A 17,569-nucleotide genomic window follows, 5' to 3' on the forward strand; every position below is an offset into this window, starting at 1 on the left:
ACGCTTTTTTTTCGCAGTTGTGTTGATAAACTGGCTGCAGTTGTGTGTGTGATAAATTTCCACATTGCGGTTGGAGGAAAGAGTTTTGTTGGCGCTGCATCCATAATAATCGCCCGTCGCAGATTTGTAAGATCGTTCGGCAAAGTTATTCATTCCATCTGCGTCCTGGAGCCCGCCGGCGTGATTAATAATACTAATGCTCCTGCTATTGCGACCAACATTTAAATGAGAATTTCTGAAAATAGATTTAATGACGTCGTTTTCATTGAATGTGTTATTTTCGGAGTTGTTGCCACTGTTGATAATGTTGTTGTTGTTCATGTTGTTGTTTCTGTTGTTGTTGTTTATTTTGTTGTTTATGTTGTTGTTGTTGTTTATGTTGTTGTTTTTGTGGTTTATGTTGTTGTTTTTGTTTATTTTGTTTATGTTGTTGTTATTGTTGTTGTTCTCAAAATTGTTGTCGTGAGTGGGGGTGTGGCTACTTAGGTTTCGTACGTTTGTTTCATTAATTTTAACATTTATATTGTTGATGAGGTAAGTGTATTTGTGGTTACTGTTGTCTTTGTTGTTGTTATTATTAAAGTTGTTGTTGCTGTAGTTTTTGAATTTGTTTTTGTTAATTGGGTTATTGTTTTTATCATTGTTGTTGTTGTTTTTGCTGTTACTCCAGTTTCCACGGATGTTTGTGGTGTTGTTGTTGTTGTTATTTTTGTTGTGGACACCGTTGTTGTTGATGTCGTTGTAATAATCTCGTTTGTACGTCTTTGAAGAAAAGATGGTCACTGCAGTGGTCAGGTGAATGACCGAGATGAAAAAGAAGAGAAGTTGAAGAAGCGAATGCAAGCGTCTGATCTGCATTGTCTCTTTTGGGTTACTGAATGATGAAAGTGAGGATGAACATCTCTACGATAATGATTAAAATATGATGATGATGATGGTGATGATGATGATGATGATATCGTCATGATTGTAACATAAGGATGAAAATGACGATTACTGTAACAAAAACATAATGCTGATCTGATGACAGCAATGATGTTGATTTCGTTATTAAAATAGTTTTTCTCAATTCATTAAAAATGATTATGATGAAGAGGAGAATGATGATGAGGAGGAGAGGAGAATGATAATGATGATGATAAATGAAGCCACTATTAACTTTGTAACGATTGTGATAATATGATGATGACGTGATCATGATAATTAGTGCCACCAAGTCAATTTACGCCGATATTTAAAAAATGATTTCGTTCTCCACCTTATACGATTAGAATTCAGTCGTTATTAGTTTAACACATTTCTCAATACACTGAAATGGATAATGACCAAAAAAACACAACAACCGCAATGGGATTTCTGAATGGTAGTAAGATCACTGATAGTGCAGTCTAAGTATTTTTGTTATTTTTATTCTTTTTTGTTTTTTCAATTTGGCATAACATTTTAAAACAGAAATTTATAAGACAACGCAATGTTTTTTTTTTATTCAAATTTGAATTTTGCATTCAAAATATTATCAAGTTAATTACATTAATTATACGTGAAAAATAACTCATTGAAAGCAAAGCTATTGTTGAATAACTCAGAATTATTTTCAAAATAATTATTTTTACATCTTATCATTTTCAACGAACATAATCTTCTCTTCCGGCTTCTCTAAAGATAAAATGAGTTTCCATTCAGTGACGAACATAAAGCACGCAATTATTTGGAAGAGTTTTCAGTGAATCATTGCAATGCATTCAATTCAGTGTGAGCATATTCAAAAGTAAACAGCATAATTTGTTTTAAAACAAAACATATAAACTACAAAATAGTTTAAGAATGTGTTTGTTCGTACTTTATGACCAAACATTTAAAAAGTTTTTCTTTCCATTAGTTTTATGTTTGACAATTTTGAATTGAAGCTAACTGGGTTTAGTCAAAATTAATTTAAAATTAGAAATTTTTGAGAAACCTGGCTAAAAATGGAGTGTGATGAGAGAAATTAGATCAGTGGTCCCCTATTTGGAGAAGGCAACCCCGTCGGTGGTCGAAGGATGACTTGCCGGGGGTCGAGAGAGACTGGGGAGAAGATGATCCTCGTTTCTTAAAATGTGTAATTGTACAATTTTTCAAAATATTTCAAAGTTGATTATAAGTGCAGTTCCTGCAAAATTTGTTCATAGGCATGTAAATTTTAAAACATTTAACTATTACAAAATATTTTTTGAACAAAACATAATTACAGATAGTTTTTTAATTAGATACAAAGCTTTATCTACGTTTTGCTTTCAATCATGAAATACTTTCTGCGTTAACTACAGTTACTTGAGCCTATGGCGAACATAAATAATTCATTATTTGCGGTTAGTCACACTATGGGTGATGAGTTTTAACTAATTCTAAGTTAGGAAAACGTATTGTCTCATTCCAATTAAAAGATATTTTTGAGTAAAGATTGAAGAAATGAAGGTATTATTGTCAATTAAGATAGTGTTTTAGAATTCATAATAATGAAACGATGTAATAGTTCAGTTGAATGATAGCTAATAAAAGGCGCCTATCACAATAACAACGTGCGTGATAAATAACGAGCAGCAATTAATTAATGACTACACGTCACTTAAGTTTATTTCAACAAGATTTACTGTAGAAATGTTCAGAATTTTTAATTACGAGCTAAAGACAGCGAGAATTTTTTATTGGAAAAAAATGAATGATCACAAATGAATGCTAATTAATAATGGCGTGTCCATGCTTAAATGGCTATTTCCATTATTATTTTACCACTTTTTAATTGCATCTCCACTCCAATGATCAAAAACTCCTCGTTATTTTTAATGAATTCACTTTGAAAATTATCAATAGCATTTTTTTTCATTTGTTTCTGAATAACTCTACAATTAGTGAATATTAGTTTAAAATAATTGAATCTGATTATTTTTTTAATATTTTTGCAACTCCCGTGCAATAAGTAATAAAATATTTGTAGAAGTTTGGCGGGTAGTGAAACTGTAGTGTTGGTGATCTGTAAGACATTCAGGGAGGTGTTGGCGAGGTTGGTTTCGAAGCTGTATCAACCTGCCAGCTGAATGTAGTTGATAGTCGTTCGTTGCAATAATTTTCAATTATGATGACTTTGACAATTTACAATAATAAATTTTTTTATACGATGTTATTCTGCGAAGTTGGAGACATCAGGTGAACATAAAGATGAACGACGTATTTGAATCCTCGTCCCACAACAAATTTCCGACCATGTCAATCCAGTTGAACAACTAGCAAAAGATATGAAAGAAAATAATAAAATTAAATTTATTCATGATAAAAGATCAGCGACTGTTAAACAATCATAATAAAAAAAAATTAATCACCCACATAAAGTTCTCACAGTGAAAAGAAGGTCATTAAATTAAACGAGAAATTTTGTGTGTGTGTGTGTGTGGTTTGTGTACATATGTGTAGTGTGCGTAGTTTGTGTACGTGTATGTGCATGTGCCGTAAAATCCATCCTGACTCTGGTATAGTCTGAAACTTAAATAAGATAACACATCGTGGGGTGTGGACAACGGCACTGGGAAGGATGCAAACGACGGGTATGCCGACGGGCCAAGGAAAGGCTAAGACTGAGTTTAATCACCACTCCAGATTACTTGGATGCCAAAGCTGAGTACGATTAACTTGGTAGCACCACGCCTGTCCGACACTCAGAGTCTGCACCTCCCACTGTGCTGGCTAAAGTTAGAATCGTCAGAGGAAAGCCTCTGTAAATAGGAACGTAGACTGGTAATATTTTTTAGACTGGTTCTATTTTTTAAATCCACTACTTTGTGGTTTCAATAAATCAGAAGTGGAGCCCCTAAGAGATTACTAAATATGGTTTTCCCTTTGGCAGCTTCTGCAACAAAGTCGGTGCCAAATGTAAAGCCTAGTATGCCTTTGGATTACATCAACAAGATTGAAAGAAGAATCATGATGCATGGGCAACTAGCTACTAGCAACCCTGAGCCAATCAATATTGAATTTCACCATTGAGAACGAGAGTGAAAATTAATTGCCATTTCTGGATGTTTTGGCAACGCATGACGAACAAAGATTTACAGCTGCTGTAAACGTCAGAGCAACAAATAAAAGTATTTGTTTAAATGGGTTAAGTGAATGTACGAAATAATTCAAAGTAAGTACAATAAAAACCTCAATTGAAGATCGCAATACGGAACTGAAAGGAATTACTAGCAATGGTTACAAAACATCATCGATTGAAAGCACCATTCAACAAAGACTTAAAAACAACAATGACAACAACATAATTACAGAAATCATATTTCAACCGCACATGAAATAAACAAAGTCGTCCTCAAACAAATCATAAAATGAAATGTGACACCAATCAATGATACTTATAAAATAAAACTCAGGATGTACTCCAATAATTGTATCACATCACAATTGGTCTTAAAGAACAACTGTACTCTTAAAGACAATTCTACTTTGAAACGTGACCATGTAATACAAGAATTTAAATGCGCTACTGACGAAAATGCACGTCAACAACATTCGTATATTGCTATTACGACCACTTCACTATCAAGACGTCTCACAATACGTACACAAAGAGGAGCCATCAAATCTCCCTTGCAATCAACATATGCAACTTCAATAACCCGCCAAATACTTGACAACAACAGAAAAATAATTTATCAAAACACCAACACAATACATCTACCAATTACTGAAGCTGTTTCAACAGAACAATAGATTTAATCCAATGATATTATTGATATTAAGGACATTAGAAAAAAAAATATTTGTATCACTCAAAATACCAAACAAAAATATTAACAAAGTGAAAAAGAAATGAAATAAAGTAGGAAGAGGCAATGGCGAATGCATTCGTTTGTTCCATCTTACAAAGAAGAACGAAATTAATGGTGCTCCAATGTCCATCCATCTTAACTAACGTACCAAACATGCAAGAGGAACATACATTCATATATGGGCTGAAGGTTGAAAGTTCAGAGAAAGGGGAACTGAGTCTAAAAATTTATTTAATTTTTAATTTATTTAAAAACTTTGCTGATTTAAATTGGCTTCTTTGCACACATATCGTAAACAAGACCTTGAAAATTGTTGTTGTTAATATTAATTTTTATAATTATTTATAAATACCAAAAAATTTATTTGAATCAACCAAATTATTGAAAAAGAAAACTGACAAACATGTTAAAAGCTATATAAATGATTATGAGAAACATAAAAAAAATAATTTTCAACGGGTTGAATGCATAATATTTATATAATATTAAAAAGTACAATCGTTGTGGTTAAATTTGAAGTCATGTTATCTTATCAGAGGCGGATTTGAAAATTTGCCGTCCCGTGGGCATCGATGTAGGCCTCAGGCCTTGTGCCAATTGTGCTTCAAGAAATACTTAAAGCAGTGAAGTCTAATTTCTTTTTTTTAACCCGTATCTAGTGATAAACAAACAATTCCAATGTACTATAACAATATTGCTACCGTTTAGCATGCTATATCCTATCCAGTAAAATCTAATAAAATATACAATACGACACATCAATAAAAAACTAAATATCACTAAAAAAATTGAAAGACACAGTTCCACACTTTGATTGTTACAGCTTCAAAGAGAAAACAACCCGTTATGATGACATATATAGGCTGTATTCACATTCCATTACATTCATAAACGTTTCCTTCGTGCCGGTGCGTCAGAAAATGAATTTATGGTGTCATAGGCGTAGCCAGGGTTTTGTTTTGGGGGGGGTCAAAAATATAACTTTTATTTACAAAGTTTAAACTCTGTCAAACGCAAATGCTTGCCATACATATAGCAACGAAAGAATATTATTGGAAAAATACTAACAAAGTTCAAATGTAAACATATTAAAAACTATTATTTTTTTATTGTTAAAATAAAATTTCAAATATTATGCAACTTAATTTAAAAACAAAATTATTTTTCTACAAACTTAATATTTCTACAATATATCTGGCATCTAAACTTAAATTATAGTAAACTTTTCATAAAACTAACCCATTAAGTATATTATCGGATGTGGTGCTTCATATGTGGTGCTTCCTAGGTTTGTATTTTATAATATATTTCATTTTGATTCTTTAAAAATATTTAAGCCTTCTTAGACTAGAAAATGTTTTATCTGTTGTGGCAGTTTGACACTGGTAAAGTTGCGAAAATTTGAATTAAAGTGTATTTGGTTACAAACTTTTATAACACAAATCTGGACGTACCAAAGCGGATTTAGAAAATGATTTTTTGGAAGCAGAAAAGCTTTCCATAACTTTTGACTGCTTGAAAACAAATTAAACACATAAAAAAAACAAATAAGTTAAATGGGCTACAAATGAACAAAAGATAATAAAACAAAATTCAACATAGTTAAATTAAATTTAAATTTAATTAAAAAATGCAAAGGTAAACTTTGGCTGTAAGTGCGTTAGATGCTCCTGTTACCGTTGCTGCCGTGAACGTCAACGGCATTGAAGCTCATTAATTCCATTCCTGAATATGCCTTATATTCCCATCATTATAACCAAATTTTAAAGTTGCCAATAGGGGTGAGGGTTTATCAAAAGTCCCCTAGCTAAGCCCATGTTTCTAGTGATATAATTTTTTTCTGTTTCTATTTTTACTTTAGTTTCAGAATATTTTTTAACCTTTCCAAAATTTGCTGCCCTCTTAAATCTGCTGTTCTAGGCTATAGCTCATTTAGCCCATACTTAAATCCAGGCACGCGTACATCCAACCGTATTAATATAAGAATCTTATTTTTTCAATCTTTTTAATCAATTCAAGATTTGATTCTGTACACACATGTTGAAAAAAAGTCATTCAGATAATTTTTATCAGCGTTAGCTACCGTGCCGAGTGAACATAGGTGCATCATCAACACACCAAACTTTTGACACACTTCAAATGACTGACTGCCTTGTTTTTATATCTCTATTTGCAGCACGAGATGTTCGAGATATAAGTGAATGAGTTCTTGAGTTGAGTGCAGACTCAGCATGCTTTTGAACTAGGTCATTGCTCGTAGCTTTATTAAAAAATTAATCTCAAACATGCAGGTTATTAGCTTCATGACGATGTTCATAATAAAAAATTGGTTGTTGTCGTTTTTGTTATTGTTTTTGTCGTTTTTATTATTATTATTGTTGTTGTTGTTGCTGCTGCTGGTCTGTCAGTTTTTTTTGTTATTTTTGTTGTCCGTGGCGATTGAGCGCGTTGATTGGCGTTAATAATGCAAGCGGTTAGTGCAACATTATCGTCCTTCATGTTTATTGGTGTAGTCATTGTTGGTTCTCTTGTTTGTGGGGTGCTGTTTGTGTAGAGTTGTTTGTGTGGGGTTGTTTGTGTGGCGTTGTTTGTGTAGAGTTGTTTGCGTGGTGTTGTTTGTGTAGTGTTGCTTGTGTGGGACTGTTTGTGTAGAGTTGTTTGTGTGGGGTTGTTTGTGTGGAGTTGTTTGTGTGGTAGTGTTTGTGCGGTGTCCTCGGTGCGACTAATGTTATTATCATCATGATTTTCTTTTCATTAATGAGTTGATGGTTGTTGTTGTTGTTTCTGTTGTTTTTCGTTGCTTTTGTTGTTCCTTTTTTTCTTTCCACTTTGTGCCTGTCATTTTTTCTAATTTAAAGCATGAGGCGTAAGCGTTTTAGCATTTTTCTGCAAATGAGGCCAAATAAATGCCTCCAGTTAAATTGGACAACAAACGAATAATGTTAGTTCTATAGCTTTTCATGTTTATTTTCAATAGAATGTGTGTGTGTGTGTGTGTGTGTGTGTGTGTGTGTGTGTGTGTGTGTGTGTGTGTGTGTGTGTGTGTGTGTGTGGTGTGTGTCGTGTGTATACGATAAATAAAAAAAATTAAACAGTTTTTGTTGCAGTGTGTGGTGTGTGTTGAAGTGGTTATGTGCCATTCAGCTGATCCCTAAAATATTCAGAAATGATGTTTCCCAGCAGCGTTTTGCTCTGAATTGACACCCATCTAATCTGAATTCGAAATGTGAGGACGCTTAAAAAAAATGCCAGCCGATGATTACTAACTTTCTTCAGGTGGCTAATTAAATACTTTATGCGTTTCTTTGGTGTTTCTTTGATAGTCTTATTGCCAACTGTGTTCTCCATCTCTATTTAAAGTTATAGTCCAAGTTACATGTTAGTCGAAGCATCTATGTGAATCATAGCTTCAACTTTTTAAATACTCTTTAATGTTTAACTTTGCTAACGAACTTGTTAGTGAATAGAAAGCTGAGCAGCTGACAGTTGCATTGACAGATCATCAAATGTTCTTCCAGTTCGCAATATTTATCACATATTCATTAACAGTAAAATATTATATCCTTGCTGCTTATTTCTAGAAGTGCAAATCTATTTAAATAACACCGTTTCATTATTTGTTATGGATTTCAATTAAATTTCAAAACTCAATCTCTGCTAATGAAATTTTGTTAAGTTAAACTTCATAAACAAACATCTGTATGATGCACTTTTCATAAGGTTATACCAAAATGTTAAAAATTTCGCACAGACAAAATTTGAAACTGGTCACGGCGACATTGTTTGTTAGGTGTCAGCAACTTACTGCCTGAGCTAACTCACCGAACAACATATTTCAATACTTTTTAATTATACAAAACAAATATTGGCAAAAAAAAGAATATTTACAGTTTGAGAATGGAGCATGTGTGATGATGTGAATGGAATTTCTATAATATTTTTCGTTCGTGTGTAGTGGAGTTTCAATTTGCATGCACCTCGTCCATTGTGCTGGAGGATTGTGCGAGGAATTCAAATTAATTCTTTTTGTGCTTTTCTTGTCAACGTTCTACATTCATTGTGCTCATTGTGCTCATTGCTACTTGTTTCTGGTTGTTGGTTATACTGTTTCGGTTGGGTTGGATTTTTAATATTTGTTTAATGTGGTTCTCAAAGTGTTGTTTCTGTTTGCACGATGGTATGAAACAGATTCATGTAGTTGCTGTTGAAGTTTTGTAATTTTGGTTGATGTTTTTATTATATTTTCTATTGGTTTTCGGTACCGTTGTTTGCTTATTGTATTTGTAGTTGTTTCTGACTTACATTGTTACTGTGATTGTTTGTTTTTATAGTTTTGTAATGATTTCGTAAGCATTGTCGTTGGTGGCTGAACATAAACTTGTTGTCTGCTATTTATTGACAAGCAACGCGTCATCGATTCTTGGCTATAATTTTTGATTTTTACAAAATTTAAATTTTGAAAAAAATGAAAAGTTTGCTAAAGCAATGTTTTGTGCAATTAACAATTAGTTGATAATTTGATTGATTTATGGTTGGGTGGATGGACATGAAGATGGTAAATAATTTAACGATTACAGCCGAGGTAGTTCCTTATAGGAAATCCCAACTATGATACAATAGCGTATAAAATGCCTGATATAGCAAGAGATTCAATTGATGTTCGTGATAAAAATGTTTCAACGGTAATTTAATTTCATGGTTTAAATTCATGGTTCAATTTTATAATTTAATCGCAGCTTTCACATCAAAGGTCGCCCCAGCTGAATCAGATAGCAATTTTGATGAGGCCATGAAGTGATAACTAATGTCTATTCTCAAACTTTATGTCTCTTCCGCAATTTTGTGGTCACTGGAATGTTTGGCTCTTGATGCTGCTGTTTTTGTTGCTGTTTTTGTTGTTGGGGTTGTGCATGTGCATGCTCTTGTGTTGTTGTTTTTCAAAATGTTTTTACTTTTATTGTTATTGGTGCAATTTTTGTTGATGTATTCAATTTATGAAATAAAGCCATATAAAATTGAATAATTGTGATAATTAATTAATTATTACGTTAAAAAAAGGCGAAGACTAAACGTCCTTGTGCCTTCTCAAAACTAAGACAATTTTAAAACAATAAATTAAATAAACCTATGAGTCTATACTGAATAAATTTAAAATAATTAATGTTCTTATAAGTCAAATAATGTATTAAACCTTGTAAAATAAAAAAAAAGATAACAATAAAAAAAAACAAATATAAATAAATAAATTAATCACATATCCTAATCAATAAATTGACGATAATATCGATACATACTGATAAAAAAAAAAAATTGAATATATCCCAATCTCACAAATAGCCAATGTCACATCATGTATCATTTGCCCTCCAATCGTACATAAATCTGGCATTCATAAGATAAGTATCCAACTTTTTTTAAAAATCATTTACATTATCAGCATTCACAACATCGACACCCAGATTGTTCCAGATACAAATTGATCTATTGATAAAGTATTGTTTCCTCAAGTTCTTATGGAATGGAAGAGCAGTCAATTTCATTTCGTGTCCTCTTGTTCGTCCCCCAGCTTTCATCATTACTGGGAGTTCACGTTGATCTTTAGCTCTAAACAAGTTATACATCATGATGAGATCCCCTCTAATGCGTTTGTATTTCAGTGTTGGCAAGCTCAAAAATTTTAGACGATCTTCATATTTCATATGTTTGCAGGCCTTGATCGACTTTGTTGTTTTTTTCTGGACCTTTTCTATCACCTCTGTTTCCCGTACTGTCCACGGAGACCACACACAAGCTGCATACTCTAGTTGAGATCTGACTAATGATTTATAAAGCATTATAAAAATAAGATCACTAACACCTTTAAAATTTCTAATTATTAAACCTAACAAAGAATAAGCTTTTTTAACATTGTTATAAATGTGATCAACAAATTTTAAGGAATTATCAAATATTACACCTAAGTCCTTAATACTATCGACATTATCCAATGTATGATGACCAATTTTATATTGAAAATTATTTTCAGGTATGTTATACCCATATTTCATTATCACACATTTTTTTCAATCAATTTTACATTACTCTTTGCACACCAACTAGTCAAGTCATTTAACCCATTTTGTAATACCATTCTATCAATATCATCATCTGAGCTAACAATTCTGTATAATTTTGCATCATCTGCATACATATACATTGCTGGACCTTTTGCATCTTTATACAAATTAAACACATCATTAACATATAAAAGAAATTATATAGGACCAAGCACACTCCCTTGAGGAACCCCACTTAACACAGTACAATATCTAGACATTTTATCATTCAATCTCACTCTGAATGTTCTTCCACTTAAATAACTGTTTACCCAAGTAATCAATCTATCATTCAATCTGTACTCTTTCATTTTTTCAACTAAAATACCATGTGACACTCTATCAAAAGCCTTCTCAAAATCCGTGTACACAACATCAATCCTGTAGCCATCATCTAATGCCTTAGTCCAATCATCCAGAAGTTTCAAGAGTTGCATTACCATTGATTTACCTTTTACAAAACCATACTGTCTAGGGTCAATCAAATCATTATCAGTTAAATACAACATCAAATCATCCTTAATAACCGATAATATTAATGTTGTTGATTTGTTTTGAGTATTTTATTGTTCTTGATAAATTTTTAATATTGTAGTTAGTGCTTCAGATTGTTTGTAGTTAATGTTGTGGTTTCGATTGATATTGTTGTTTCTTGTCACTAATACAGTGTTGTTGTCTTAGTTTTTTTGTTAACGTTGTTGTCATCGTAGTTCGTGTCGTACATACAATAATTTATAAGACCACTTCCTTGTTCATCAATGTAGTTTTTCAACCGCACATTGTATGCATACTTTTTGTGCAACAGGAGACATAACGTTTCATAACAGGCTGTAGTGTGATGGGCGGGAAAATGCATGCTTTCGAACCAGGTTACCACAACACACAGGACTGAAAACTCATTTAGATATTTAACATTTAACATCTATTTTACCTTTTGTTCGTACTGATGTTGGTAAAAGTTAGTATGATTAACGCTGCCTTGTGTTTTTAACATTTTGTAGTCGGTTTTTGATAAGTTTTAATTTATTTTTCTTCTATTTCATTTTAATGAATCTAGAAAAATAATTTTATTTTAATGAACGTGAAACTTCAAAATAATCATTTTCAAAACATTACAAATCTCTTTGAGAACATTTCATGTCATGAGCCATGCAAAAAAGGTTTTTAAATTTTATTCAACGGTGTCTTGCGAATTGAATTGAATTTAAGTAGATGGTTCAACTCTTCTTAATTCGGCTCGTTTTATAAATGCTTGTTTGCAAAGTAAACTTAAGGAAACGTTGTGGCTTTTCAATGATAGATCGTTAACATCAATACATACGTAATCTTGGCTGATTTTGTTCATTGAAGTAATGTAATTGATGTTTCTGATGTTTTTGTTTACTTTGTTTGTTTTGACTAAGACTTATTTGTTGAAGTTGTTTTGTCCATATTATATTAAAACGAAGTAGTATTGCTTCGTGTGATTATTTTTTAGTATCTGTTTGCTGTGATTGGATTGGTTAGCGTTTTTTTTTCGTTGTTGGTAGCTTCGCCAACTGTCAAACTGTTTGCTTTTGTGATGTCCTGCAGTGATATTTACACTGCCAAATGATGTTGTTGCCAAACATTATTAATCGTCTAACTTTCTTCAACTTATTATCTGGACTCATTTGCGGTCTATTTCGCTAATTCGGTGCCGCACTCATAAACATTGCGTTTCACTGAAGAATTTACTCGGAATTAAATTGAAAAAGTTATTACGCACTGATGAGTCTAATGATTGCGTGCTGTGCTGGTTGAAAATTTATTGCAAACGCATCATTTGTCAATCTAATTGTGGTCGTTGTTGTTGTTGTTGTTGTTGTTGTTGTTGTTGTAATTGTTGTTGTAATGGTTCGTGTACCTCCTTTGTTGCTCTCTAACCTGTAAAATATATCGTTCAACATTTAGACAGCACTAGTGAGTGCAGTGATCAGCTCTTCCAGTTTTCCCAGTTGTTGTATTTGCTGATGTTGTTGTTGTTGTTGATGTTGTTGTGGTTGATGATGTTGTTGTTTTTGTCGTTGTTGCTTTTTGTGGTTGTTGTTGTTGCCGATGTTGTTGCTCAAAAAAATTTAAATCAGGTTAGTTTAAAAAGTTGATTTTTTACAATTTTGAATGCCAGGCTCTAATTTACACAATTTTAATTTTTTGCATCAACTCTCAAAATTTTAGTGAAAAAATGTTAGTAATGATAAAATTTTAATAAAATTTACAACAAAATTTATGAATCAGATTATATAAAATTAGGAAAGTAAGCACCTGCTATGGGCAACATGCGTCAGATTTATCAAATGTTTACAGAAGATTGAAAGAGCGCTAGAGAAACAACTTCACCAATAGATCTGATTGTCATTTCACTTATTACATATATATCATGCATGTTATGAGCCAATAAACTCCAAAAAAATTTATTTTATTGTTTTAGTTTCAATTGAACGTTAATAATTCAGAAATCAGTTAATAATAATTTAAATCTGGAGCGATGGGGAAAATATGCACTCTTGTGCCGCAAACTACACCCCTGAGTTTTAAGAGACGACCACATTCTTTCCATCTCTGCCAGAATATGCGGACCTGTTTGTTCTTCCAATTTTTTACGTTTTTCGTTATTTTTTACTTCAAATACATTTATAAGTCACTCTATTTTAATGAATCATTAAATTATTAATTCAAAACAACTCAAGTTGACAGGAACGAAAAGCTGCAAAAAAATATAAATATAGGCAAACATATTTTTATATGTGCGAGTGTGTGTGTGTGCGAGTGTGTGTGAAAGTGTGTGTGTTCGTGCGTGCGTGTGAATGATGCGGAAGTCTTATTGCAGGAGGAGTACTAATGAGTTGTGAATCTTGTACAAAGAGGTATAGAAGTTAAAATATGTACATTATGTCAGACAATTTTGATTTTAGTTTTGTTTGTTTTAAAATTAAAAATAGAAATTTCAATTTAACGCTTCTCCGGTATAAAATTAATTAATGTTTAATTGATTCAACAGTAAAAATCCAGAACCTGTATTTTCGTTTTCAATTCATGAATGGAAACAATTTAATGAGGATGATGAGTCTAACTTGATTTGAAAAACAACATGATGACTGTCGCTGAGTGGTTACAGTAGAGTAGACCCCTTAATAGTTTTTTAATGTTAACATTCACTCTCAGAAAGAATAAAAATTATGATTTAATCTGCAAGGTTGGATTAAACTCGTAAAATAAATAAAAAGTTGATGGTTAAAATGAATGATTCATTGATCAAAAACTTATGTCACAATTAGTTTTAATCCCTTTATGACTGGATGTGTTGGCTGGCATCTTCCAAGTTTCATTTAGATAAAATACGTTTACAAGCGCATTTATTACTAACAAATGTGATAAAATGTAAAAAAAATTTGAGACAAATTTGAGACGAATGAATAAAAAGGAAAGAGTGTATTGGAATAAAAAGGAAAGGGTGTATTGGTTTTTGAAGAGCCTGTGATGCCGATGATGATGACGGTTGTGACGTATTTGTGCCAGCGATACTAGAAAATACAACAACAACAGCAACAGCAGTAATAATAATAATATTGAAAGTTTTGGAAAACTGTTTTCATTGCGTCGTGAACGATTGTGGATGAACGGAAGAAAGTTTCATAAAAATTGTTATTGCATGTTGAGAGGGTGGGCAGAATGCTTAACAAAAAGTATTCGTCCAGTCGTGCGGTGAATGTAAAAATTTTCAATGGTACAGTTGTTACTTTGAAAAAAAAATAACAGAAAGAAATCAAAACAAATGTTGAAATAATCATTCAATTATTTAACATTAACTTCAATGATTATTCTGATGACATTATTTTTCAGCATTCAAAATTTTATTCAAGTTAATAAGCGAACCATCGTTTAGTTAATTTTTTCTGCAAGTGAATGCATGCAACAAAAAAGTTTATGAACGATTTCCATTTAATTAAAAATACTAACAAATGAACTCACCGAAAAAATTGATTTCATGAATTCATCTTCATGCAAATGTACATCGGAGCTCTCCGTCCAAAATGACCTCTACCTTCATCGTCTCATTTTGACAACATTTACAAAACTCTTTTCAGTTTTAGGCATTTAGGCAGTAGTCTCATCAATTTTTTTTGCATTCCAACAATTTTACGTTCCACAAATATCCAGACTCCAATCAAACAATTTTCGTACAAATATGAATAAATAAGTTAATTGTTTACAACTTTTCAAAAATTATTTGTTATACATAGAAAATAGAATTGATGGGACAGCATTCTTAAGCAAGGACCATCAAACAATCGCATTAGATGAAATATATATACATATATATATTGCTACATTTGAACTTTCAACATGTTGAACAAATGTTGCCAGCTATTCGCTACAAAGTTGAGACAAATGTAAACAAAAGAGATTATCTTACGTGTTTGCCAAACAAATTATGAACGTGTTGTATCCCCGTTAAGCTGTTTATATACGTTCTAAGTGTGCCTATATAGATTGTATATATGCCGCTGTATTGGTATATGGTTATATATGTAGGTATATTTATGTATATACATAATATATATAATTATATTATATTTATATATATATATATATATATTATATATATTTATATATATATTTATATTATATATATATATATAATACAATATATGTATATATAATACAATATATGATATATATATATATTATTACGGAAATTTATATACAGCGCATTTTAATTGTTGAATCTCAAAAGCGCTACTGAATCATAGACAAATGAGACGAACGTTCATTGTGCAAATAAATAAGTTTTTAGTTGACTTCGAAATTGTAAATGTGGTAGGTTAGGGTCACGTAAGTAAGGAGGTAAACCATTCCAAACAACCGGGCCAAGAACCCTTAAATTGCGGGAACCCGTCGCTAACTTTGTAGTCGGGATAAAAAATAAATTGCGCTCGGTTGATCGGAAGGAATATTTGGAAAAATGAGATTTGTATGATGCCAATCTACCAATGAGATAGAGAGGTGCTGCATTATATATATATATATATATATATATATATATATATTATATATTTATACAATTATTTATAAAGATCACTGCATTTTTATTGCCGAAAACGCAGTGATCTATATAAATAATTGTATTTATGATAGTCTAAACCCAATATATATATATATATATATACAATATTCTATAAATTCTACCGAATGTTTGGCGTTAATATGTTTGTAGTTCGTTTTTTCGATTTTTCTCACTAAAGTTTTTTGGTGAACGTTTAGTTTATTAAAATTCAAAATAAACTTATTTTTCGAATTCATGCTGCAAATAAGGCCATATTTCGATTCCGAATGAATCATCATCACACTTCTTGCATATAGGGAAATATTGACTTTGTCAAGATGAACTTTGACGTTGTAAAAATGAACTTTGGTGTTGTAAAATTGAACTTTGATGCGAATTAGGGTTAGGGTTAATTGGCTGGTCTTCGTTTTTGGTCTCCTTTTCTTCATCGATAGTATCATATTCTTCTTTGTCACTATTTACGATGCTAGTTTTTATTACTTCTTTGTTTTCGTTGTTGGTTAAGCGCCGGGTTGGAAGTGAGGTTGTCATTTTTTGTTGTATATTTATTTTTGGTTTATTGATGTCAATTAGGACTGCTTCTGCAATTTTAAGATGCGTGTAGTTGCTGTTCTGGTATATTACTTTGGTGTTGTTGTCGAGGATTTCACGGCTAATTGTGGTTGAGTGTGTTGAGTCCAAATGAGATTTGATAGCACCACTCTGTTTATGCATCGTAAGCCTTCTAGTCAGTGAGGTAGTTGTAATCCAGATATATGAGTCATGTTGACGTGCACAGCCGTCAAAGGAGCAATTAAGTTCATATATTACGTGATTACGCTTTAACTCAGAATTATCTCTAGGACTGCAGTTGTTTTTCAGTATTAGGTGAGACGTCTTTTTATTGTTGTAATAAATTCGGAGTTTAACTTGACTATTTGGGTTGGTTGGTGTGACATTTTTATTGATGATCTGTTTAAGAATAGCTTCATCTACCTTGTATGATGTTGACATGTGATTTCTGTAATACAAGATGATGTCGTTATCTTTATTATTGGTGCTAGGAAGGTTATTGCTGTGTAGTAATTTGCCTTTAACAATCTTTTCAATGGAGTAAGTCTTATATCCATTGTTTACAAGCAGGTTAGTGACTCTCTTTAATTCAGCGTCCAGATTTTCAATATCGGAAGAGTGTGTGGATGCCCGTTCACAAATGATTTTATTGTGCTGTCTTTAAATTGTTCAGTGCATTCACTTTGTTCATTCAAACAAATTCATGTATTCGTTTCTTTGACATAGACCGCGGTTTTGAATCGTCCTTCGCCACGGGTGACCAACACATCGAGGAAAGGTAAACGTTGTTCCTTTTCACTTTCAATGGTAAATCTAAGTTTTGATTTGTTTAAGGTACCAAGAAGTTGGGTGATTTGTTCAGGATCGTTATAGGAGACCAAACATTCTACCGAATGTTTGGCGTTCGGTAGAATGTTTGGTCTCCTATAACGATCCTGAACAAATCACCCAACTTCTTGGTACCTTAAACAAATCAAAACTTAGATTTACCATTGAAAGTGAAAAGGAACAACGTTTACCTTTCCTCGATGTGTTGG

This window comes from Helobdella robusta (assembly GCF_000326865.2).
Source record: "Helobdella robusta unplaced genomic scaffold HELROscaffold_15, whole genome shotgun sequence".
Taxonomy (NCBI): domain Eukaryota; kingdom Metazoa; phylum Annelida; class Clitellata; order Rhynchobdellida; family Glossiphoniidae; genus Helobdella; species Helobdella robusta.